Source organism: Gallinula chloropus (genome assembly GCF_964237585.1).
Source record: "Gallinula chloropus genome assembly, chromosome: 4".
Classification (NCBI taxonomy): Eukaryota; Metazoa; Chordata; class Aves; order Gruiformes; family Rallidae; genus Gallinula; species Gallinula chloropus.
Window position 1 is genome coordinate 54662892 of NC_140088.1, and position 25476 is coordinate 54688367.

Below are 25476 nucleotides of genomic sequence, written 5' to 3' on the forward strand. Positions count from 1 at the left end.
ACTAGTGCATGGTTGGATGATGATTGCTATTTGGCTCTTCCTGTTAAGAGCTAGGTTTGAATTGAAGGTCAAATTGACTTTTAATGTGCAAATTTGGGCATGACAGTGAAAAATTACTTCTGAGATTTACAAGAAATATAATTCTAACAACAATTTTCATACAGGTAGGAGACACCTGGAAGAAAATTGTTACTCTAGATGAAGTACACTCCATTTCCTCCTGTATTGGTGTAGGTGAAGTGGACATAGTAGTATGTGCCTGTGGATTACTTAAATTCTTTGTTTAATCCCAGGAGAAAGGAGGACTGGGGAAGCCCATCTAGCAGCAGCATGTTTTCTGGGTGACCTGATACATAGCTTCTGTTCATGTTAATGATAGTAGTTTGAAGAGTTTGTTTGTTTGTTTGTTTTAAATAGCTCTCTATGCTACACAATCTTTCAAAATCTCAGTTTTTCAAAGATAAAATTTATGAAATAACTTAAACTAAGGTTCTTCACAGTGAATATTCTACACTGACTTTAAGGGAGATCTGCAAAAGACATGAAATTTAACCAGATAAGGGCTAGATAAGGTCTTTTTCAGGGGCTTTGTTACATGCCTAATGAAAAATGAGATAACACTGGTCTGTTTGATCAGATGGATTTTGATTAATGAAGAATGGAAGGAACTAAACCTTCAGAATCTGTTGTCCTTGAAAGGATGAAAGAAGTGGTAAATTTCATTCCCTGCAGTGTTGAACCTAAACTGTAACCAGCAGTGATTGCAACATAGTAAAAAGGAAATAGAGGCAAGAATAACCTGTATTGTTCAGTAAAATGTGAACTTTCAGAATGTGTTCGCACATATAGCAATACAGTTTTTAAAAAAATAAGTAACTCTTTTATTCATTTGCTGTTCTTAACACTCTAGACAGCTGAATAACCTGATCCTGCATAGTATTAATTTGCATATTAAATTTGGAGCTCAGTATTTAATGATTTTATAATTTTGGATTATATAATAGCTTTGAAATAAGCCTTTGCTGAGTGTGACTTGAGCTGCATCACTTCTGAAGAGCAAGAGATGACTTCTTAAATGTATGGAAGACTCATACTGGGGCACAGACTGCACTAACATGTTCAGAACTAGTATGTGTGTATCTGACACTGCAGAAGTGTTACAGGAGGAGAACAGTTAGGAATTTATTTACATAACTATAAACCACCTCCTATGCCAGAAAATGTGCTGAACTGAAAGATGATGCCAGTTATTTAATGAGACAGAACAAAAATCTAGCTGCTGCTGAAAACAGAAGGTGAAAATACAGAACGGACGGGTGATATTTAATGAACAGTAGCTGTGTATTATTGAACATCCGAAAAGGATCTAGATAGCCAGATTAAAGACAGATGACCTTTTTAGAGTTTAGTTAACCTTTCGGTCACTTTTGAGAGTTATCACTTATGAAGATAAAGGTCAGGCTGGAGCTTGGTCTTCATATATGATCTTTTTTCCTGTGATGAAAGGTATGCCTCTCAGTTCTGCTTCCTTAAGGAGCTACAGGAGTTGTTCAGTTTAACAAGACTAGTGTGTGGAGCACTTATGTTTTTCTAATCTTTGTCAAAATGATTTTAAAGGGGGAATCCTTTTGTATGAAATGGATAGTCCTTGATCTTTAATTATTTCAGTATCTTCCTGTTAGTGTAAAAATAATTGTGTAAAGTCAGTATTTCATATAAATTTATGCATTACTTTCGAAATCAATATAATTACACAAAGGTGCACCGAGTAGTCTTTGTTAAAATAGCTGTCCATAGAAAGAAAAACTATTGTACCCAAGAACTTTGTAATAAAACCCAGCACTTGTATCATGGTTAATAATGGATTACAATCATAAAGAATCCTCATCAGCCAACTGTTTGTGAACGTAGCATGCTGGTTTATAGCCACTCCAAAGGCAGCCATGGCTAGTCCTTTACTAGGAAACCTGTCTGGCAGTTGCTCTTTTTTCCAAGTTACATGACTTTTGGTTTGGTATTGGATTTTTGGGGGGTTGTATTTTTAATTGCATACTTTAGTTCAGTGCTTAGGTAAAATTTGAAACCTACTCCAATCAGCTGTTTGCCTAGTTTCAGCATTTAGGCTACTGTTACAGATGGGCAGAAGACTGTCTAAATTTTGCAGGGCTTCTACCCTTGCTTAGCTGATTTAGGATTGAAATGAAAGAAAACTTTGCATCACACAGGAAATGCATGCATGTATGACTAGGTATCCATGTTTTTGTCTTTGTTGCTTCAGTGAAAATTTAATAGTTCCCTGCTAGGGTGATTTCATACACAGGGAAGAGACACTGCAGCAGAGAGATCCAAAAGCTGCCAGTCATGCTTTCCTAGCTACCTCTTATGAGAGCAGCAGGTAGGGAAACAAGACTAATTGTTAGAGGATTGTTAGAGGACTGTCAATAGTTTTGAGCATAAAATAACATTAAAAATATACTATTCTGTATGTGCAAATAATGAAATATTTGCCAGTGACTCGTTTTCATTTCTTTCTGGAAGTTTAACTTAACATTTGCAGTGATCAAATAAGTCTTATGCTAAAATTAATTTTAGCAAATGCTTTAGGAGAGATTTGAGCTGAATAGGAAAATAAACCTTCCTACTTGGATCATTATATAGACTGATGTTCTGTGTGTTACATGAGCTAACAAAGTTAAGGTGTTTCCAGGCCAGTTTGTGGGTTTTTTATAGACTTCAAACCAGACAAAAAAAAAAAAATAATCACCAAATCACATATAATGTATTTAACATGAATAAAACTGATAGCTTTACAGGCCGTGTGCATATTGACTCCTTACAGAGTTGGAGGCAGAGTGGGTATTGCATGGGTACTGAGATGTGGATTAAGAATGCAGAAAGGGCTGAGGGCTACTTGCTCTTTCTTTTGATCTGTCATTAACAGGGCTAAGAGAAAGACCTGATGCTCTTTCCATTGTCTCTAATCAGTTGTTACACCAGGTCTGACAATGGATCTTTCTACCCTGCTGATGCAGAGCTTGCAGCGCTCACCAAAGAGCACAAGGAGGTGCAAAGTATGCATTGCACAGGCTTTACCCTGCTACACCTGACCTGCATCTAGTCATCTGTAGGCTATGTCTGGGCAGTCACCTTGTAATGGTGGCACTAATTAGCTTCAGATTGATCAAAACTTGAAATTGCTGTTCTTTGGCAGAGACTTCCAAAATTTTGATGAAAACTTGCATGCAAAGCAAAATTTATTTAACTTCATTCTATGCCTCTTCAGTGATGACTGTTGGGGGCTACCTAGTTCTTTCCTCCTACCCTGCTGTAGAAGGGAGTAATCTCCTTTTCAGTTTCTTTATACAATGCTTAATTTTGTTGAGTACTGCTTGCTCTCTCCTAGTTTTCTCTTCAGACGGCAAACTAATCTCCTTAATCCGTTTCTGAGGAAGATTTCCCTGTATCTTTGATTAATCTCAGAACATTCTGTGTATTTTCTACTTTTTCGATCTTTTTTGAAATGGGATTAATAGAACTGCATGTAACATGAATTCATAAATGTGTGTGGCCTTTTGGAATGATATCAATGCTTTCTGGTTTACTGTTACTCTCCTAATAATTTCAGACCTTCTATTTGTCTCCTGAATAGTGAGTTCTAGTAGCTTTCCTGAGTGGTAGCTCTCTCACCTATAGTATTTATGTGAGGCAGAGACTGATTTTTTTTTTTCTCCTTGTGCATCTTGCCATTCATCTTTGTCTTCACTCATGTGCTTAAGTTGCTCTCCAATGTGTTGCAAGTAATCCTCACCTGTGCACTCTATACCCTACTTGTCTTCCTCTTTGTGCATTGTTTTCCTCTGCCCTATTTTGATCACTTGAGTGCATTAAGCAGTGAAGAACCAGGTACATATATTTGAAGGACTGTCTTAGCAACTGCTTTGAAAGGACAGTTTACTTTTTTCATTAACTAATAAGTGATCAAAGGATAGGATATGAAGGGTAGGATCTTCACTCACCTAATTACAGTTAAGTATCTTTAGGAGCCTTTAATGAGGATTTGTGACAAAAGGATCTAGGAAACCTAAGTATACTTTATTGACAAGATTATCCATGTGTTCCCTGACCCCTTTGAACGGCTTCAGCTTGAACTGAGAAGTGATTTCTTATCCTAAACAAATCAATCCTGTTTCTCTGGCTTGTTTTCATGTCTGCTAATTTTCCTTTTTTAATGGGCTTTGCTTTTTGCTTTGTACAGAAGTGATGGATTAAAATTTACTGTTCTCTCAAAATCATTTTTAAAGATTGTTCCATTGCAAATGGACCCAACTCCACTTCCATACGTGCTCGTGCAGGTGACAAGTTGTAGGATGTGGTTACTCAACGTCTTTGTATTCAGGTTCCCTTAGGACCATTTGGATGAACAGATGAGTGACTGTTCAAGTCATTTGTGTTTTATGTTCATTACATGAATTTGTTCTAAGATGTTTTCTGCTGCTCATTGGGTCAGGTATTCAAATTCAGTGGTTAAATAATAGCATTGGTAACTTCATGAAAATGCATGTGTGAATGGCTCTGAGGACTATGCTGCCATACCCTGGCTGTGGGTTAAAATAATCTCTGTGTGTATCTTAAAATACAGAGTAATTCAATAAAGCTTTGGCTAGATTGAAATGAGGACTGGCGTTTCCACCAAGTGAGTGATGCCTCTTACACAGGACGGGGCTTTCTCTCCTGGTTGAAATCTTTTGTTTGGCTGGCCTGTCTCTGATTACACCAACCTTGTGTGCTGTGAACCAACAGGGCTGGATGTATAGTGTGACCTGAGTAGAAGGAAGGACTTCACGCGTACACATGAAGCATATCGATGCACCTTTTAATCTTTTTTACTTTGGATTCATTTTAATCTGATTCCATGGTATGAATGTCTGACTGGAGTACACGGGGTTCCTGTGATTTGACTTCATCCAGATGGAACCCAGTGTCCACCCCACTGTGCAAAATAAAGCCTATATACATACACATAAACTGTGCTTCAAAAGTGTGGTTCCAGTCTTGTAATCCCTAAACGTTGAAGCACCTGGTGCTTCAAGGATACTGTTGTAACATCTGCTGCAGTTCTTGGCAAGGCAGAGAAGACTGGGAAGGATCTTTTGAGGAAGAGTTCAGTAACTCTATTTCCTCTTGGATCTGTTCTTATGGTGTGTGTGAAATGATGGCTTCGTACTCTCTGCTTTACTTTCATGAGTAGGTGTGCTGTGCACAGTCACCTGGGCACCCAGAGTGGGGTGAGGATTTGTCTCAAAGCTGTAACTGAAGTCTTGTTAAAGACCATTAAAAACTTGGCTCAGTGTTAGAGAACTTAATCATTACAAGGCTGCTATTAACATGGAGTGGTCACAGACTTTATCGTGCAGCCCTCTAGGCTGAAACTAAAGGGACTTTTTCTCAAGAGGTGACCTACTGGACCATTATAAGGGTTTTTATTTATTTATTTATAACTTGTTTTATGATGTAACCTTTTAATTCTACATACTGGGTGCTGCTATTTTGGAATATAGTCTGTGTGAAGTCTTTGTTAAGAAGCTTTGGTGATGGAAGTCTTGGAGACTCCTTCTACTCTTGGAGATCAGAACATAATGGAATGTTCCATCTGATTACATCAGTTATTAGGCTTTTTTTTCTTGGTTAGACAAGCAATAAGGCTATGAATTTCTCATATAATAATGATAAGGTGTGGAATGATTTACATCAACTGTTCTTCAGAATTAGGAAAGGGGAGATGTATCTAAAGTTAGGACTAATTCCAGGCTTCATGTTGATGGATTGCAAAGTCTTTAATTGCTACAAACCAAGATTTATAATGGAAACAGAAATACACATTTAAATATATAGCGTGATTTTTAGGTGTCACTCATTTTTAAGTGTTACTTGTTGAAATATTCTCTTAGTTTTAGTCCAATTCTAATTTTAGAGGACTTTATGCTCTCTTATTATTTGATGGCATAGTAAAAATAAAGCATTGCTGAACAGCTATATTTAGTCCACAAAATTGCTTTGACATCTTTGTAACTGTCAAATCTAGCACAAAAAGGTGTTTAATGTTTTTAAGTTGATGTTGACTACTTCTGGAATGGCAAGCAAAATGAATAGGGTGTGTTCTAAAATGCTGAAGTAGAAAGCTACATAAAATAAAAGAAAGAAAAAAAAAACAAACAACCGGAGGAATGCATTCTTATCTCTGCATATTAAAACCCTGCATAAGTCAATATGTGAGATGCTCTTATAGAATAAAATATTCTGTGCTACTTGACCTTTAGAGCTCTGTGTAACACTTTAAATAGCAGAACAGTAAGCACAAACATTTTAAGATTTTAAAACTTAATACTTGATGGTCAAAAAGGCTTCTTGGCACACCTAGGATGCTGTTGTAAGAAGTGGTTGAGTTCATTGTGTTCTGAAAGCAGCTTTATGTCAGGACAGATGGTGTGGGTGCAATGGACTTGTGCATGTGAATCCTCAATCAACGAGGTGGTGTGTTACATGAGGTAAGGAAGTTATTTTGCAAAACAGCAGTTTCAGCTGTAAAGGATTGATATGGTGCTTGTAATTGTGTGTGATGTTTTCCATCACCTATAGTACCTCAAGGTGGGATTTAAGCCATTCAACAAAAAGGAGCTTTCTCTAATGATGTTTTTTGTGCCAGTAGTTTGTCACATGCAAAGATTCAGAAAGATCTTGCTTTAATAGAAACCTGGCAGTGCTGGTCTTACAGATTTTTTTATTAATGTTGGTTTGAATTAGGAGTGTATTTAATAAAACATCTGCATCTTAATGAACGCTGAGCAGATTTATGCCCTTTATCTATCCTTTGACCTTAATCCTTATAACTCATCTGCATGTCCAATTCAGATTAAGTCACTTATTTTGTCTTTCCCTTTTCTTTGGAGCTTGAGTGAGATAGAGTAAATAATATATGACACAATTTTTCCTCTGTAGACAGTTCCCCTCCTCCCATAACTTCCCCAATTATCATTATCAGTTTAACACTTTATTAAAAAAAGGCACTCTAGTCTTCCTAAAGAAAAGGTATTATGGAGAATAATTGAAAAGTAGGGTAATTGAAACTGTTCCTATTAGATCTGGCGGAAATTACATTAATTATGTTGGACTTTGCAGGAGCAAGTAATACTTGTTTTCATGAAACTTTGGTTGAGTAAAATTATTTTAGAATAAAGGTCCTCAAATCTATTAAGTTTAACTCTTGAATTGTCACTATTTGCAAAAGAGGTAGAATATAAGTTGAAGTGACTTCTGACAAAGCAACAGCATTGTTTATTAAGCTGCCTGGAAAATAATATTCCTTAAATTTTATAATTGATAGTTGTAAGGCGAAGCTTGGCTCAAACACTTATCTTCACACAGAGATACATGAAATACTGCAGAAGAGATCATCAGCTGCCTTATGACAGCAGTTGTTTTATTAAGGTGCTAGCAGGCTCCTGAATCAAGTCCCCCATGAAGTACTTCACTCACTGCTATTATATCTTACAGTGTTTGCTCATTGTCAGATACTATCTGTGAAAGATGTAAGCAATTTGCATGAGCGAAGACTTAATTTAAAATTATTCCTTGCATAGAGGCTTGGTAAAAGACACACTGTGCTTCAAAGCCTGACTGTCATAGCTACCTGAAGACACTATAGGTCCAGAACCTGCCAAATCCTGATGTGCACAGCTGTGACAACTGGGAAAAGCTCTGTAGAAGAGGAAGTGCATAAATAACTTTGTCAGACCCTGTTGCTGGATCTCAGTTTGTGAGGATCTGTCTGCAGGACAGCTGAAGCTTGCTTTGCACTTGAAGTGATGGTGTCAAGTGGGAAAGGCAGCCAATGTCTTTAACAGTGTGATACTGCTCAGTGTGTGGGCAGCACTTCATGAGCTAGCAGAAATGATTTAGAAACAGTAGAAGTGATTTGGTGAATTCTAAAAGCATTAATCAAGACCAGTTTTAGTTTTCAAGTTGAAGGCAGCAATTTGGACTTTTCAAGACTTTTACAATTTTACCAAATAAACCCAACCCAAACCCAGCCAGAGACCCAAGGGGAGTGAGACACACACACACCGGGGGCTGGAATTCTGCATCTTGAGTTTTGTCCATAGCTGTGTATTTTTTATCCTTGAACAAGAGCAATTACCAGTAACTTAGTAGCACACTTCTCATGTCCTCGAATACTCCCTTAGTTCATAGAAAGAATGAAGGTTCAGTGTAATCAGAAGACAGGTAGAATGTTTTTGCAGAAACTCAGTGAGAGTCTGAGTCAGAATAAGTAAAACCGTGGTCAGATACATTCAGTCATAAATTCTACTTGACATATTGCTCATCAACAGCTAGTACCAATCTTGCTGAAAGGCTAACTGTAGTTTTGGAATGGGTAGTCTGAAGAAGCTGTAAGGACCTCTTGCTAAGATCTTGTTAGCTTGTTCTGAATTTGTCGCCTTTTAAGACAACAGGAGTAGCCTGTGTTGTATTTTTCAATCAGGGATAGCTGGCTTTTGCCTCTGATTTCACAAGCTGGCTGAAACAATCAAAGGGTCTCCTTCTAGTTCTTTGAAATTGATGGTACCTGAATGGTAGGGCGGTCCCATTTCCTGAAAAGAACTTGAACTGAGAGTGGTAAGGTGTTTTCCCTTCTTTACTCCTTTTTGCTGATCTTGCTTGTCACTTACAAAAACTCTTTTCAGGTTGGTAAAGCAGCACTAGTAAATTATTTTATTAGTTTTCTAAATCTAATTGTTCCTTTACTTACCTGAGTGAAGAGCCTGCGGACACTGAAGCTGTTTAATCTCTATCGTAGAGGTGAGCTATAATGTGGCATGACTGTGATCAGAGTAGACAGTGCTGTAGCATGATACTGCACCAGAATGGCTGGTCCATATCTAGTGGTTAAGTCTACCAGATTGCACAGACTTGGCCTGATGTAGGTAAAACCTAGAAGAGCTTTGCCATCTTTTGTAGGTGAACTCCTGTCACAAATGAAGACTCAGGGGAAAAGAAGCTACATGCAGCTGAAATAGTTTGGCTGCATAAAACACTTGGAGCAAACAAAAAACTGACTGTACTTCAGGTTCCTCCAGGGATGAGCAGGATAGCACATCAATACCATAAATTTCCATATGTGTTTTTAGTCACTTAAATTTTGTTTTGAGTTTTGTTGGGTTTTTTTTTTTGGTTTTTTTTTTTTTTTTTTTTTTTTAGAATTGTAGGGGTTGGAAGGGACCTCAAGAGATCATCAGGTCCAACCCCCCTGCCAAAGCAGGCTCCCTATCTCACATTACACAGATAGGCATCCAGATGAGACTTGAATATCTCCAGAGAAGGAGACTCAGCCACCTCCCTGGGCAGCCTATTCCACTGCTCGGTCACCCTTACTGTGAAAAAGCTCTTCCGCATGTTGGTGCGGAACTTCCTATGCTCCAGCTTACAACCATCGCCCCTAGTCCTGTCCCCATAGACCACTGAAAAGGGGCTGGCCAATTCCCCCAGCATCCCAAGTCTAAGATATTTATAAACACTAATTAGGTCCCCCCTAAGCCTTCTTTTCTCCAGGCTGAACAGACCCAGCTCACTCAGCCTTTCCTCATAGGGGAGATGCTCCAGGCCCTTAATCATCTTCGTTGCCCTTCTCTGGACTCTCTCCAGAAGGTCCCTGTCTTTTTTATACCAGGGAGCCCAGAACTGGACACAGTACTCCAGGTGGGGCCTGACCAACGCAGAGTAGAGGGGGAGGATCACTTCCTTCGACCTGCTGGACACACTCTTCCTGATGCATCCCAGGATCCCATTGGCTCTCTTAGCCACCAGTGCACACTGCTGGCTCATAGCCAACCTGTCATCAACCAGGACTCCCAGGTCCTTCTCCACAGAGCTCCTTTCCAGCAGGTCATCCCCCAGCCTGTACCGATACAGTCGGTTGTTCCTCCCCAGGTGCAAGACTTTACACTTGCTCTTGTTGAACTTCATTAGATTTCTCCCAGCCCAGCTCTCCAGCCTGTCCAGGTCTCGCTGGATGGCAGCGCAGTGTTCCTGCGTGTCAGCCACTCCTCCCAGCTTTGTATCATCGGCGTACTTGCTGAGGGTGGATACAATACCCTCATCAAGATCGTCAATGAAGATATTAAACAGGACTGGACCCAACACCGAGCCCTGGGGAACACCACTAGTCACAGGCCTCCATTCAGATTCTACTCCACTGATCACGACCCTCTGAGCCCGGTCCGACAGCCAGTTCTCAACCCACCTCACTGTCCACTCATCTATCCCTTGTTCCCTCAGCTTCTCTATCAGGATGTCGTGGGAGACAGTATCGAAAGCTTTGCTAAAGTCAAGGTAGATGACATCCACTGCTCTCCCTCCATCCACCCAGTTGGTGATGACATCATAGAAGGCTATGAGATTGGTCGAGCACGATCTCCCCTTGGTGAATCCATGCTGACTACTGCTCATGACCTTCTTCTCTTCCAGTTGTTTGGAGATGGCATCCAAAACAAGCTGTTCCAACACCTTTCCAGGGACAGAAGTGAGGCTGACTGGCCTATAGTTACTGGGATCCTCCTTCTTGCCCTTTTTAAAGACTGGAGTGACATTTGCTATCCTCCAATCTTCAGGCACTTCTCCTGTTGTCCAGGACCTATCGAAGATGATAGAGAGCGGCTCCGCAATCACCTCCGCCAGCTCTCTCAGCACACGTGGGTGTATCCCATCCGGGCCCATGGATTTGTGTGCATCCAATCCTTTGAGTCGCTCCTGGACCACCCCTACCTCAACTAGAGGTGAGCCATTCGTTCCCCAACCACTCCTACTTTCGTCTGGTATCTGTGGATCCCGAGAAGCCTTCGGAATAAAGACCGAGGCAAAGAAGGCATTCAGTATCTCCACCTTCTCATCATCTCCTGTTACCAAGACACCCGCCTCATTCAACAAGGGACCTACATTATCCCTGGAAACTTACTCAGCCTATCCTCATAGGGGAGATGTTCCAGGCCCCTAATCATCTTTGTGGCCCTTTTTTGGACTCTCTCCAGGAGATCCCTGTCCTTTTTAAACCAAGGAGCCCAGAACTGGACACAATACTCCAGGTGGGGCCTGACCAGGGCAAAGTAGAGGGGGAGGATCACCTCCTTTGACCTGCTGGCTATACTCCTCCGGATGCACCCCAGGATCCCATTGGCTCTCTTAGCCACCAGTGCACACTGCTGGCTCATGGCCAACCTGTCATCTACCAAGACCCCCAGGTCCTTCTCCACTGAGCTCTTTTCCAGCAGGTTGCCATGGTCTGGGAAGGGTAGAGAAAATATCTATTGTTGGAGAAGGACTGTGGTGGTTTAGCCCTGGCTGGAGGCCAGGTGCCCACCAAAGTCAGTTTATTACTCCACTCCTTAGTTAGACAAGGGAGAAAATATATATTAGGAGGCTCAGGAGTCAAAATAAGGACAGGGAGAGATCATCCTGTCATTGAGTGACATGGGCAAAACAGACTCCACACAGAGTGCATGAAAGAAAACTACCGAATTTATTACACTACACTACAAAGAACAGTGAAAACTGGAGTTGGGAGCATAACCAGATATTAAAACACTTTCCCACCACCACTCTGTTCTTAGCAGACTTTAGTCAGAATTTTGCTCTCTTCTTCCCCCCCGTTCGCAGCACAGGGAGGACAGGGACTGGGGAAAATGGGGTTCTCAGTAGCACCTTCCCCCCATCCCTCCATTCTAAGCAAACTTCCCTTTAGCCATGAATTCACTCCCTTCTTCCCCCTGCTCACATCACAGGGGGGCAGGGACTGGGAGATGGGGACTTCGATCAGTCCCTTGCAAGTTGGTTTCCTTATTGGCCATGGGTGGGGGTGGGGGGAGCATTTATTCCACACTCTCCCCCTGCTGCACTGTGGGGTCTCACCCACGGGAGATAGTCCTCCACGAACTTCTCCAATGTGAGTCCTTTGCCACAGGGCTTTATCTCTTTATCACAATGTCTCTCAGTCCTCCATGGGGTTATAATCCTCCCCCAGCAAACCTGTTCCAATGCAAATCTCTCTCTCTCTCATCTCTGTGCCTCTGATTCTCCACATTGCTGCAAGTGCTGGCAGGGGCTTATCTCAAAGTAGGGTCACAGCATCTTCTCTATGTCTCCACCTGCTCCATCCAGTGTGGAGCCCCTCCACGGGCTGCAGGTGGGGTCTCGGCCTTTTCCATGGGTTTCTCCATGGGCTGCAGGGGCATCTTTCTCTCTGGCACCTGGGCCGCCTCCTCCCCTGCCCTTCTCTGGCCTTGGTGTCTGCACAGCTCGTTACATCTTCTCGCTCCCTTCTCTGGTCACAAAATGCATCTGCTTCTGTTTTTTTTTTCTCTTATATGTGATTCTCAGAGGTGCTATGACTATCTTTTGGCTTTGAATTGTTTACACTTTGGGGCCACAGAGAATTCCAGCAGCTCCTCACAGCAGCCATTTTCTGCACCCCCGTTCTCTCCCAGCACCCAAACATGCAAAACTGCGACAAGGACATTGAGAGAAGGCAAACTATTTGACCGGGTCAAGCAGTGTCCTTACCAAAGCCTTTCCTGTGTCTCCTCTGCACTTGGCTTTTGGAGTCCAGCTGCACAGAAGGTCTCTGAACATGTGGCTTGCTTTTTTCCATGCATAGCCCTATTCTTGGCCTTAGTTTAAATTTAAACAAAACCAAACTTAAGTATTAAAAATCTCCGGTAATAACCATGATCTTTCTCCTTTTGGCTGTAATAGTTACTTCTGACTATGGTTGCTAACTGGTAAGCCCTGGAGAATATTGCTGGAGTGCCTAGCATTTGTCTATCTGCTTGATTCGTTTTGTACATCTGCTCTCCAGGACATAATGGATTAAGTTATCCATTAATCTGGTTTGAAGAGCGAAAGCTAGAGTCTGGACCAAAGTGTTTCAGTTGTTCTCTTACCTGATAGGCAACAGTGGAGGGTGGTGGAACTCAGGTTTGGCAACTGTAAACTACTGGAGTAAGATTTACCGGAGCTGGTAGGTCAGCACCCTCTTATGCTATGGGATGGCTGCTGAACATATCTGCATAAGAAGCGTCTATGCACCTGAATAAACTAAGTACTTGGGTGATAATCAGTAAACTTATGAGTGGCCCTGTGAAGGAGTAGTTGAATGAATGAGGTTTGGAACTGGCATAAAGCACTCCTGCATGGTTGGAACTCAAACATTTGGGCTTTTTAAGTGATTGTGCATGGCTGCTTGTAAAAGTATGTTCATTTGATGTAATATTAACCTCTGCATGGTAAGATGGCCATAAATGTCGTGAAGGTGTTAAAATTGTCATATGTTTAAAAGGTGTCTGAGGATGTTTTGAAACTTCCAGACTTTTTCACATCAAGCATATTTTCAGAATCCAAAACAAAATTCATATTTGGGTTTCCAAAGAGCTCTTCAGCTTCCATTCAGTGCTACTCCAACTGCTTTTATATAAATAAGAGGAGTCTGAGAAAGAAAAGTTTTTATTGCTTAGAGAAAAAGAAAAAACTTACATTTTGGGACTATTTGCATGTATATATGATAGAGGATTAATTTAATGAATGAAGTTCAGACAGTTGCATAGAAGTTGCATCTTGTCCTGCAAATTCATGAGTGTGAGTAGCCTGGTACTTAAATTGAGTGTGAAGCTAGGCACACATGAGAAAGTGTGTGCATAGAAGATGTAACATCTACAGCCTTAGAAATCAGCTAACAATAAATGAGTGTTTGATAAAATAAAGGTTTGGTATAAGGGCTCTTTCTTGCTTTCCCAAAAGGTTTATCTCCCATGGGATTTTTTTTCTTACCATGGGATTATTTGTTGTGGATATGCAAAGCCAGGGAGATATCAGGGCAGATAGAGGCGAAGGACCTGAAGTTCTGAATTTAGACCCTCATTTCTGGTCCAGCAGCAGCTTATGGGTAAGTATTGCGGTGTTCTTGAAAAGCTCAGCCAGTGGTATACAGCAGTGCCCTCTTGACCTGGTCAGTAGTTATGAGGCTGTTTGTTGTCTTATATCAGTTGTTAGAATCTTGCAACTTATTATCCACTACTAAAGGAATTTTGTCTGTAAACATAAAAAAACAGCTGGTGCAGGGTTCGTACGGTCATGAAAGGCTTAAATCTAAACACTTGTCTCAAATGGTATCTGAGTGCGAAGGGGAACTGGATAGAATTATCATTTTGGTACCTGATACCACGATTTTTCTCTCCTCTGGCCTCCTTGTCTTTTCCACCTGTACACACAGTCTGTATTGCTAACAACTTATTTTGAAACTAACTTGATTTTGTGGCTCTCAGTCCTGACGTTTGCATTTGTTAGACATTTTACTCACAATTCATTCTTTGCTCTGTGGAGGTGGTCCATGTTTGTTCTCTAATATACCACAAATAGAGTGCTAAAAGATGGAGCAGTAACTGTATGGGGTCTCCAGTCTTCCAGAAAGTTCCTCTTATGATGGTGGAAGTGGTGGTTAGGTAGAATAAATACTTGCTGAAGGGTAGACTGTTTCTGGCAATATCTTCAACCTCACTAAGCATGCTTCTGAGTCCTAATCTTACCCATCTAAGGTGTCTTTAAGAGGCTGAAGTGAAAATCATAATGGTGATTAAACTTAAACACACAATTTGATATTAGGTGTTTGGTTATTCTGGAAATACTACTGTGTGCAGATCTGCATGGCAAAGCTTATGTCCTGTATTCTTCAATTACTGCTGCAGCAAGGTAAGTGCTTCCACTGATTATATTTGCAGTTGGGATGGTAATAATATTTAAGAAAAAAGATTTTAGTGTGACAACAGTTTTGAGAGCATCATGATGGAAAATGCCTCTGCACAGAGCAGGACTGCAGTTGTTTTGCGCACTCCTCTCTGGGAGAGAAAGTCATGTCATGCTTTGGGTTATTTTTAGTGTTTGGTTATTTTCCTTTGTACAAAGAGGCCTAGGCTAAGGTGTGTTGCAACCAAAGGCCTAGCTTGTGCTGTGCCTCTCACCTCGCTGAGAGGCACGCCCTGTGCCACGAGTTGTTGCGGCCTTAACTGCAGAGCACTGTCGTCATGTCAGGGCAGTGTATAGAGCAGTACTGGGTATCGCTTGAGTGCAGTTGTCTGGAAGAGACTGTGAAAAAGGGGAGATGGGAACTGGTTTTGGTCAGACGTCCTGGGTATTTGAGTTTGTAGTTACTCTGAGTTATTCACACAAAAGGAGCAAAGCAGCTGTGTGTGTTGGATCACAGAAAGGGATTTAAGAACAGAAGTGATTAATTCTTGTGTGTACCAAATTCTTTCACAAAGAAAATCAGACTCAGTGTAAATGTCATGAGTCAGATTTAGTGAGGGGCCATAGGTGTTGTGTCAAGGTATATTGCAAAGCCTGTGTTTAAGTAACTTGGGTCCTGAATATCTTGTGGTGCTAATGGAGAGGCTGGGTGAAGGGTTTCAACCCAGCCAGTGGGTTGCAATGTAAGTCAGTCTTCTTGATTGCAAGGCAGTAAGTTGAAGCTATAGGGAAGTACTTCAATGGAAATAAAACCTTTAAGGGGAAGAATTTATTTTTTTTAATAACTTGATGTATATTGTAGTATAGCTGTAGTAGCCTTTAGTCATGGCTGCAGCAGTTCCTTCTTGCTCAGTTACTGATGTGTTAAGATACGTAATGGAGCTGTGGGCAAGACTGGACTCAGTTCTCTTTACCTGAGGCTAGTCAAACTGCCATCTTGCAGGAGAATTTTTCCTGTGACTATTGAGGGTTATGCTCTAGAACTGTTATATTCCCAATGAAAACTGGATTAATGTGTGATGGGGAGGTGAGAATGATTTCGGGGTTCTCCGGGACACATCCCATAACAATTAGTAGTGTGATAAGACTCATCTGACTGTGTATGGGGGATTTGACTGTTAAACTAAAAGCCATTCTTTATTCCACAGAACAGTATTTAGAAAGGGAAGAAGTTTCAAGGGTGGAGTTTGAGACTTGATTTTGGTGTGTTCTCCTTTGACTTGGCTCATAGGTATGTGCATGTAGCAGTCTTCTAGTATCACTAACAGTTACTGTTCAATTTAATCACATTATTTTAACAAATCTTTTTAACTCCTTGCTGCTTGGTGTAGCAAAACAAAATACCTCTTACTGTGTTACAGAGTTTGTATTGAATTGTTTGCATGTGTTTCTGTGGACAGATCACAGACAGCATACAATGCTACCAGGAAGATGTGGTCTTGGACCAATGCTGTTAACAGAATTCCTTTTAAGAGGTGCTTGACAAAGCTTTGTGACATGTCCTGTTGTTCAAAAGGGCGCATGAATGTGCCTCAGTGGGAAAATGTATATTTATTAAAATTGCATGTCTGTCTTGATGTGGCTGTAATCAGTAATGGTGCCTCTGAGACTGAGTGATGCTTCTTGGACAGCTTCAAGTCAAAGGCACTTTAAATTGCTTCCTCAATTTAATAATAACTTTATTCAGTAATTCATCTAACCAGCTTGTTTGTTCAGGTCCTGGCAAAGGTTGGACATATTTTCTTTTTTGAGGTAGAGATCAATGTAGAAATAACCACACTAGATTTTAAACATGCTGTACCTAAAGTAGTTTAGTAGTGGAAAACATCTCTGTGCAGACTGTGATCATGTTTTAGAGTTTTAAAAGAAAAACTGTTCCACTTTTACTACCTTCCTGTGGAGTATGATGATTTGGAAAGTCTAGCAACATAATATGCTTTCATTTTGTCTTGGATTTGAGGCAGAATTAGGTAGATACATGCTACATGTACATTTTCAGCGCAAATCCAATTGAGTGTTTAGATGGGTTAAAGCCTAACTCTGTGAAGAAGGATCTTGGTACCCAAGTGGAGATTTGCCTTTAGCTGTAGGTGAAAGGGAAAGAGGAATGAATAATCACCAAAGAGAAGCTCATGTAGGTTCAGCCATTTCTGTCAGGTACAGGTGGTAGTTGGTTGGTTTTTGGTCCTATTGGTTTTAAAAGGGCAGTATATGAGGAGGGAGGCAAGGAAGCTTTCTGTTACTCCAAAAGATAAAGGCGGGGGGTGGGGCAGAGGGTGAAGGGGGAGAATGCAACAAATGATAACTTGAGGTGAAATGTCAATTTGCAATGTAGATTTTTAGAAGTATTTTTCATGACCTAGTACAGAAAAATCATTGCTTTAAAATTTTAATATAATTGTTTATCTGGAAAATGCTTTTAATGCTCTTAAAGGATAATTTACCTGTCAATTTTCCTACACTTTGGTGTGCTAATTAGTGGCTGTAAGGAAAATATTTAAGTGTGGAAGCAGCAGGGGCATTAGAAGGTATGTAAGCTTCAGAAGTCTAGAAATACATTTCTGAAAAATGGTAATACTTCACAAGTAGCATATTTTCTTGCTTCAGTTTCTTAGGGAGCTAAATGCAATCAATCCCCAGAATGTCTCTATAAATCTCTAACCAATACAACTGTGCCAAAGTGCAATTCCTCAGTGTTGGTAGCTGATCAAGGTGGCTCTATTTGAGAAAGATGGCTTAGTTCAGCAGAAGTTAGGAATTTTACAGTGCTGTTTTGTTTTCCTTTAAATAAATTGTGCTTGTATCATGTAATATTGTCTTGAATGCTTTAATAGCATTTTAGAGTTAAAATTGAATAAGACCTTTTTCTGTCAGTCTAAAAGGTCCAAAGTGAGGCATTTGTGTTGGCTTGTTCTTCCAAGAGACAGAAGAGTAACCAAGCTCAGAAGACCTTTTATTACAGTGATTTAGGTGCCTGGAAGATTGTCTCCTTGAAGTGTTGTCTCAGTTTATCCTTCTGCCTTTGGGAAAGATCTTTCTGTAAGAAGAGCTTGGAAATGTGGGATTCTTCTTGTAATTTGTCTCTTCTTTGGCATCAGTATAACCAGATGCCTGAGCTTAAGAGAAGACCGCTACAAAAAACCCAACCCCCTCTTTGGAAGCTTCTTCCTCTTTCAAGTATCCTGATATTTTTGTTGTTCTTCTGAGCAAAAACACCACTTGCAAGAGATCTGGGAGAATTACAGAAGAGAACTTGGATTTATTTGTCCTGATTGTCCAGCACTCTTGGATCTTTGCATCCTCTTCTTGCATTATAAGTGTGGCTGTAAAACTAATATAACTGACCTGATCCAAAAGCTCCTACTTTTTTCATTCATTGAGGTAAAGGGAAGATTAGTTGTTGTATTTTTCTTTTATCAGATTATTTCACATGCAAATTTATGCTTTAGTTTGTTTTGCTGTTTAAAAACTCACTTTCATTTCATGTGCATGTTCTTGTTAAAGGATTATTGGGGGGAAATTACAAAACTAGTCCTTGGAAGAGGCTTAAGTCTCCAGTGACTTGTCTTAATTTTGGTTAGCTTCTCTTTTGCTTATATGTGAGCCTTCTGCAATGTGATTTCTTTCTGCAGTACAGCTCAGCTTCAATGAAAGGAATAGAAATTGTTTAAGGTAGCACATAGTTTAGCGTGAGGTGTCTGCCAAACAATGCCTGCAAGGCCTAGCTCCTCTGGTGGAGTGTGCTGTCGGTTTGTGATGTCCCTGGGTGTATGCAGATACATGTAGGGCTTAAGTACTCGGGGATCCAGCTATGTCTGCTGGACCAAAATATCTCCTGCCTAGCACTTGCGAATACTAGAAAAGCTACTGACTCTTACTTTCTGAGACTCATTTTACTTACATTTAGCAGACATGTGGGCTGAGTGATGCCAAAATCTGCTTCTTGAACCTATCCTGCTAGTTTCTTTCTAGTGTAGCTGTTTCCTTGTAACTATGAAATTGATCTTATATGATAGCTTCCTTGGAATCTTTTAATCATCTCTTCTACTTGGGATTTGGTGATCATTCCTGAAAAGCTCCTACTAGACTTAAAGTATCTCAACCTGTGCATTTTTAATCTGTTTTCTGAGTGTTCAGCGATCCAAAGTCAATGTCTCCTTTCTTTAAGGTTGGACTTCACAAAACAACCGCCCACTCCTTAATTTCATTTTGTTTTCTCAATTCTTCTCCAACTATCTCTTATCAGCAAGTTCATCATTGTTCCAATGGCTTATCTCACCAATGGTGCCAATTATGTCAAATATTTGTCAGTTTGGAATAACATACACAATGCTTATTCCTTGTCAGTCATTAGTCCAGAGTGTGGAATACTTTTAGGAATAAATTATTTTCTTAGTGAATTTAAACTTAATCAGAAATTAACTACATTCATCCTTTACCTTCATACCCAGCGCTCAGCTACTTGTTTTCATCCTTTTCATGATCTGTTTCTTTTGTGGGGTCTTTTTTCCCGTTTGAAGCAACAGTGAAGTCAAGGAAGGACCTCCAAGTTCTTTTGTCATATCTGAAGGTTTGTGTGATGTCAGCGTGATACTTATCAGCTTACTCTAGCAACAACTGCTTTTTCTGAGAAATTCTGTCAGTCTGAACACCATTCTGTTATCTCTGGTCTTTAACTGAATTTCTTGTAGTCTTCGATCTGGAGTGCAGCTAATAGTTGTTTCTGTGAAGAAGCTCTGGGATAACACCCTGGTTTGTCCCATAGGAATGTGCCCCCCATATGCCTTCTGTGGCATTTAATTTTCTATCAACATACTGTTTCTTAAATATTTAAATGGTTGATACATGATTAAAATGTATTTCTGTCTTTATATGCCTATTTGTCTTCATATTTAATTTAATTACACATAATCTGTTTTTTTTTTCTCTGTTTGTTTCCTGCATCTCACCTCTTTACATCTGTAGGTAAGCAAAGGAACAAAGTTGAAGTTGCTGATTTCCCAAAGTTTTTTATTTTATTAGATGCTACTTGATGCTGAAATGTTCCTTGGCACTATTCGCATTTTCCTATTCAAGTCTATTTCATGCACCAATCCCTCCCAACCCCCACTATTTCACTAGAAAATAAAAATCTACTGCTTCAACAGCAGAAATGGATGGGAGTAAATAATTTCCAAAGATAAAGCCAAAGGATCCATGGTATGTACTCAGCCTTGCATCTGCTCTGTGTACTTGTCTGCTCAGCAACCTTGCTTAGCAAATGGTTTCAAGGAAGTAAAGTACTTCATATCCTCAGAGAGGAGAAGATAAGCGAGTGAAAATGAAAAACCTGGGTATGAACAGAGACTAGTCTTTTCATGCTTAATTCTTTAGAGATGAACACACCCAACTCTCTCACCTGGGCTTTCAAGAGGCTAAAACCACTGCCATGCATTTGAGATGGAAATTAACTGTCCTTCCTAAGACACTGTACCTTGAAACTCGGCATCCTCAGTTTTGCCCTCTGTTGTTACCAGGAGATGATTCCCTTTGTTCTGCTGTAATTTTTGCATGCCTGTTATATTTTTTTCTCATCACTGAATGTTCTATGAATAGAAATTGGAGTAATTTTCTTAGAGGTACTCAAAGCTGGAAAGAACTACTTTTATTGATGAGAGTCAACTATCCCACAGTAGTGAAAGTAATGTACATTGTGTATGGTCTGCGTGCATGATGTTCCTTCATTGTCTGCTGCCTGGTGTTGGCAAGTATCTGATAAATTATCTTCCTTATGTTCTGACCTTTGGGACCTCTTTTTCCTCTTTGTGGAACAACTAATGCTTAGACAGTTTAGCTGAAATGCATCCTGCTGTCAGCATTAAGACATCACTGGCACTTGTTGGTGGCACAATTATATGGTACCGCAGACAAATGTGACAACAGAGATAATCAGACGATCAAGGTTATAATCTGTTCTTTGTATTCATGGTTACAAGTCGGACTGGCAGAGGTGAACATTAGGGCTAATGCATAGGGCACCTGCAGTTACAAACACACAATGATAGGAAAACACTTCAACATCATTTAGTGGATAGAAAGCGTGGCTATTTCATCAAGTTCATACCTAATTGTTTTAGCCTTTGGCATGAGTAGCTGTGTTGCTGAATCGGCAGTAGCAGGGCTGGATCCAGGCTGGCTGAGGCTCTTCAAGAGGAAATGTTACACAAAATCCATGTGTACATTTCAAATTAAAGACAAGTGAGTATAGGTAGAAAATGTGTGCCAAAATATGCCAAGCACTTAGCAGAGTAGCCCTGAGGAACAATACAGTTCTTTTTTACTACTGATGTTTGAAGACATGGCTAAATACTTGAAATACACTTATTAGAGGTATTTCTCAAACTACATGTTTGAGGACAATATTTTTTTTCTCTCCATAGGTTGGCTTTTTAATTGAATCTTGTGCTGATTTGTTTTCAAAATCATGATTGTTTAGAGCTTCTCCTAAGACTTGTATGTCAGATACTCAGTTTTCATTAAAATGCCATTTCCTTATGCATGTTCTAGTTCTTACAAGTCAATTTTGCTCTTAACATTTCATGATAGCTCTCATTGCTTGCTATGAATAAAATACAAAGCTTACCTTTTGTATACAGCAAAGAAGTTTTTCATTTAGTAACTGACCTAAATGACAATTTATATTTGAAGTAAGTTAAGAAAGCCTACTTGGGTTCTTTGGGAATAGCATTCCTAAAGCCCTAATACATTATTTCTGTTAAAAAGGAGAGGGAGAGGGAAAGTCAGCTCTTCCCCATCTACAATTACTATCAGCTTTAGGGCCTTCTGAGTTTATGCAGAACATTATAAATGCAGTTGCACTGAAATTTGCTTTCTCATATTTCATAAGCAGTATGATCAGAAATTATGTTTCTCAGTAGGACAGAGGAGGTGTCCCACTGCTTCACTGTACAAATCAGAGGACACTTCAATGCACAGCCCATAAGGGAAACAGATAACACCTTTCAGAAGTGCAGGATTTGATTTTTGTCTTTTTTTTTGGTTGAGGTTCAATGGTAAGTGCACTAAGAAGCACAGACTTTGGGTTTAAGCCCATGTAGATGAATTGTAGAGGAAAATCTTACTGTAAGAAAACAGTGATTTTTTTTTTTTTTAAATATAAAATTTAGTTGGAAAAAGCTGTTATGTTTCTGCCCCCAGGCTCTTTTGTTTTTAATACATTCAGCTATTTGCATGTGTGGATTTAGTGATTAAAACGTGGGGTGGATTCTGTGCTCTCCATTTGTGGGTGCTCTCTTCAGCTTTTTGCTCTCATCTAATAGCTGTGGGCTAAGTACAGGCATCCTCATTAGCAACACCGCCAGCAGTTCTGTACAAAATGTGATTATCGTGTACCCGTGAAGAAAATGGGGAGTGTTGGGTGTCGCCACGCTGAGTGAGAGGCAGTACAGGATCTGAATGATTTGTTTGTTCTTGCATTAGGGTGACTGCACACCCACCTAAAGCAGTGATAGTGTGAGTACCCATCTGTGCCATTAGATGAAGTGGCATTATTTTAACACTTTGGCATTAGTTAACTTCATATGTTGCCCGATCAATGCATCGATGTCCAAGTATCTCAGAGATGCTGCAGTGTGCCTGTTCTTTGTGGAGACCATCTGTGTGAATATTTCAGTCTGTATAGACAAATATCAAAAGTGCTAGAGTGTTCCACTTAGTCACACAAGACTCTTGAAGAGATTCAAAATCGCTGTATACAAACTGATGTCACTTTATGCTGTGTCAGCAGGCTTGACAAGGCTTGCTGACTGGTAATGCTTTCTGGAAGTTGTAAAAAGATCTTAGTGTGGCAAATGTTTGTAAAAGCATGGTAGAACCAGTGTAACTGCTTGTCTGTCTTTTTTTTTTTAATTGGGTGCAACCTGAACTCCTAACAGGCAGGGGTGGAAGAGAATAGTTGTGCATGTTGCTAACGTGTTTTGCCATGTTCTCAACACCATGTTCAGATTTTTGGTTCATTCTCCAAAACCACCTATCCTGATCAATGTCAGCCTTCTGTACTGTATGAGTAATATCAGCAACATTTGAATGATACTTTATTGGGTTGTCTTATTTGCATAAGTGTTAGTTTCTCCAGGCTTTCCACTACCATTTTAGTCATCTCCTGTTATTTCTTCCTTAAGGACAGTGCAATTGCAGGTTCAGGAACAGGCTGTTTTAAATATGGTAGGCATGTATCGTATTGTTTCTTCATTGGGCTCAGCATGTACCAAAATACCCTACCCTTTCAAGTATTCCTTGATGTTGACAGCACTGAACTGTTTCTTTGAATTATAATTCCTGCCTTTTACTTGCTTTGTCTAACTGTTGCTAGTGATGTCTTGAAACAGGGGCAGATAGACTGTCTAATGTTGCATGTCCTTTCTAGTCTTTTCTGTTTGCAGTATTGGAGGGGACATGCAAAGCTTCCAGGGTGAAGAAGGAATCCAGCAGTCACATAATCTCTTCTGGGCTCTCATTTCTCTGAAGCTTCAGTAAAGCTTGCTTCTATGGAAGCACCTACTGCTACCCCTCTCAGCTTTGGAGGGTGTCCTGCTGATATTTAAGTGCTTGATCTGGCTTGGCTGGAGACTGACCAATCTGCAGGAGCAGGTCTTTACATGTGCATGAGGAATCTTCATAAGCTGTTGCTGCTTTTTTTTCTTGCTTCGCTTCTGGGCCACGTGTTGAAAGTTCAATTCTAATCTGTCCCCATGGGGGAGGCTGACAGCTGCTATTTGTATTTAATAACTCATCTGAATCCATCCTGTTGTAGGAATCTCAGACTTGAAAAGTAACTGGTCACCTCATCCTAAATAATAGAATTCATGTGAATATTTGATTAAGCTAAAGGACAATGAAAGCAAACACATGATTACGTAAGCCTGAATTTTTATACAATATAAATGAGGGGGGGAAATTCTAAAGTACTTAAGGTAAAGGTTGCCATAGTAAGGTAAGTGGAAGTAGAAAAAGAAATCAATCTGCTAGATTAGATAATGGAGTCTAGCTGTTGGACTTCTGTCAGTCTTAATGTCATAGCAGGTGTTTTGGTAACGTAATATTGTTCAACATCTTTGTTCAACAGAACACATACTGTGAAGTGAGAACAAACGTGTTGCTGATAATTACCAGTCCCCGCTGGGGAAGGGGAATGGGAAGGGGAGAACCAACCAAATCTATGTTGAAAGGACCTGGGGCATTCCCTGCATGGTGATGTTTTATTTAGGACAGTAGATAATAGAAGATAGGTTTTTTTAGTATTGACAGGTACAAAATAATACAGTACTAGATCCTCAGGGAAAATATTTGGTCTCACAATAAGTAATTCTGTAGTAGAACTGCTGAATTTCCTGAAGCAAAGATTAGCAAGAGGTGCAGTGCTTGGTTAGCACTGTGGAGACTGTTTTGTACCAGTCCTGGTGGTTGTTCCTGATCCTTATCTTGTGGCAGTTAGTTCTGCTCCTTCTTAAAATTAAAAGCTAATTTAGCCTGACACGAGTCAGTGAACAGTCCATTAAAGAAATTCTGTTTTGCTAAGCTTTTCTTTGTACGAAGTGCCAAATAGAGGGTCAGTTTCAGGAATGTGCTGTCTGTGTGAGACTTGGGTAACTCTGATTTTTATGGGGATTTTGGAGTACTCTGCACCACAGCTGACCAGATCCAATGATACTGAATTTTCCAGTCCATAGCTGGACTTAGGTATTTAAGTCCCATGTGGAAATAGAATTTTTGATAATTAGAATATTAGGAACCTCACTGAAGTCAGGAAGTGCTGCCCACAAACCTGCTTTCCCCACTCCTTCATTCATAAGGTGCTGCTAGTGCCTGTGTAATTGCCCAGTGATCTAGGTAAGGCACTGATACAGTTGAGAACAATTCTGTCCAAAAATAGTGGATGGACAGCCTCTGTCACTCAGACCAAATTTAAACCTATTCCACCCTGTGAAACCACAGTATTAACTAATAAATGTTGTTCTGATGCTACATTAAAACCAAATCAGAACCAGGAAATCTTGAACTAATTGCTTTTTTGCACATTCTTTGTTTACACTCATGCAGTGCATATCCTGTAAGAGGGAAATCTGGACCTTGTTGAGATCTATTGCACTACTACCGTTGAATTAAACTATATATGATTGGCACTTGTGGGTAAATGCTGGTGAGTCTGTAACCTGGTTCCATGGGTATGACTGGGCAATTTAGAATCCAGAGCTTTTAATACCATTTTGCAATTCTTGCTAATGCAGCAAATGATGTAGAAAGAGCCCAAAGAACTACCCCAAAATAACGGATTTTGTTGCTGCTCTTGGCTCTCATTTCCAATTTCTCTTACCTGCTATATAGGTTGCTATTGAGATGTTAAGAATAAAATGATGCTTGAAAGTAAGCTGTAATAGCTTTTAAAAGATCACTTGTGATGGGGGATTGGGTTGGGACACTGGGGGAACAGAATCACACCATGTGCTGATTGTGTAGTGTGACACTTACTTAGCAGTGCATGGGCAGTGATTTGTCTCCAGGCCAGTTCAGGCTGATACCACAGACCCAGGGAACAGGACACTTGCTCTGGCAGCCTGGGCTGGTGCCTGTGTC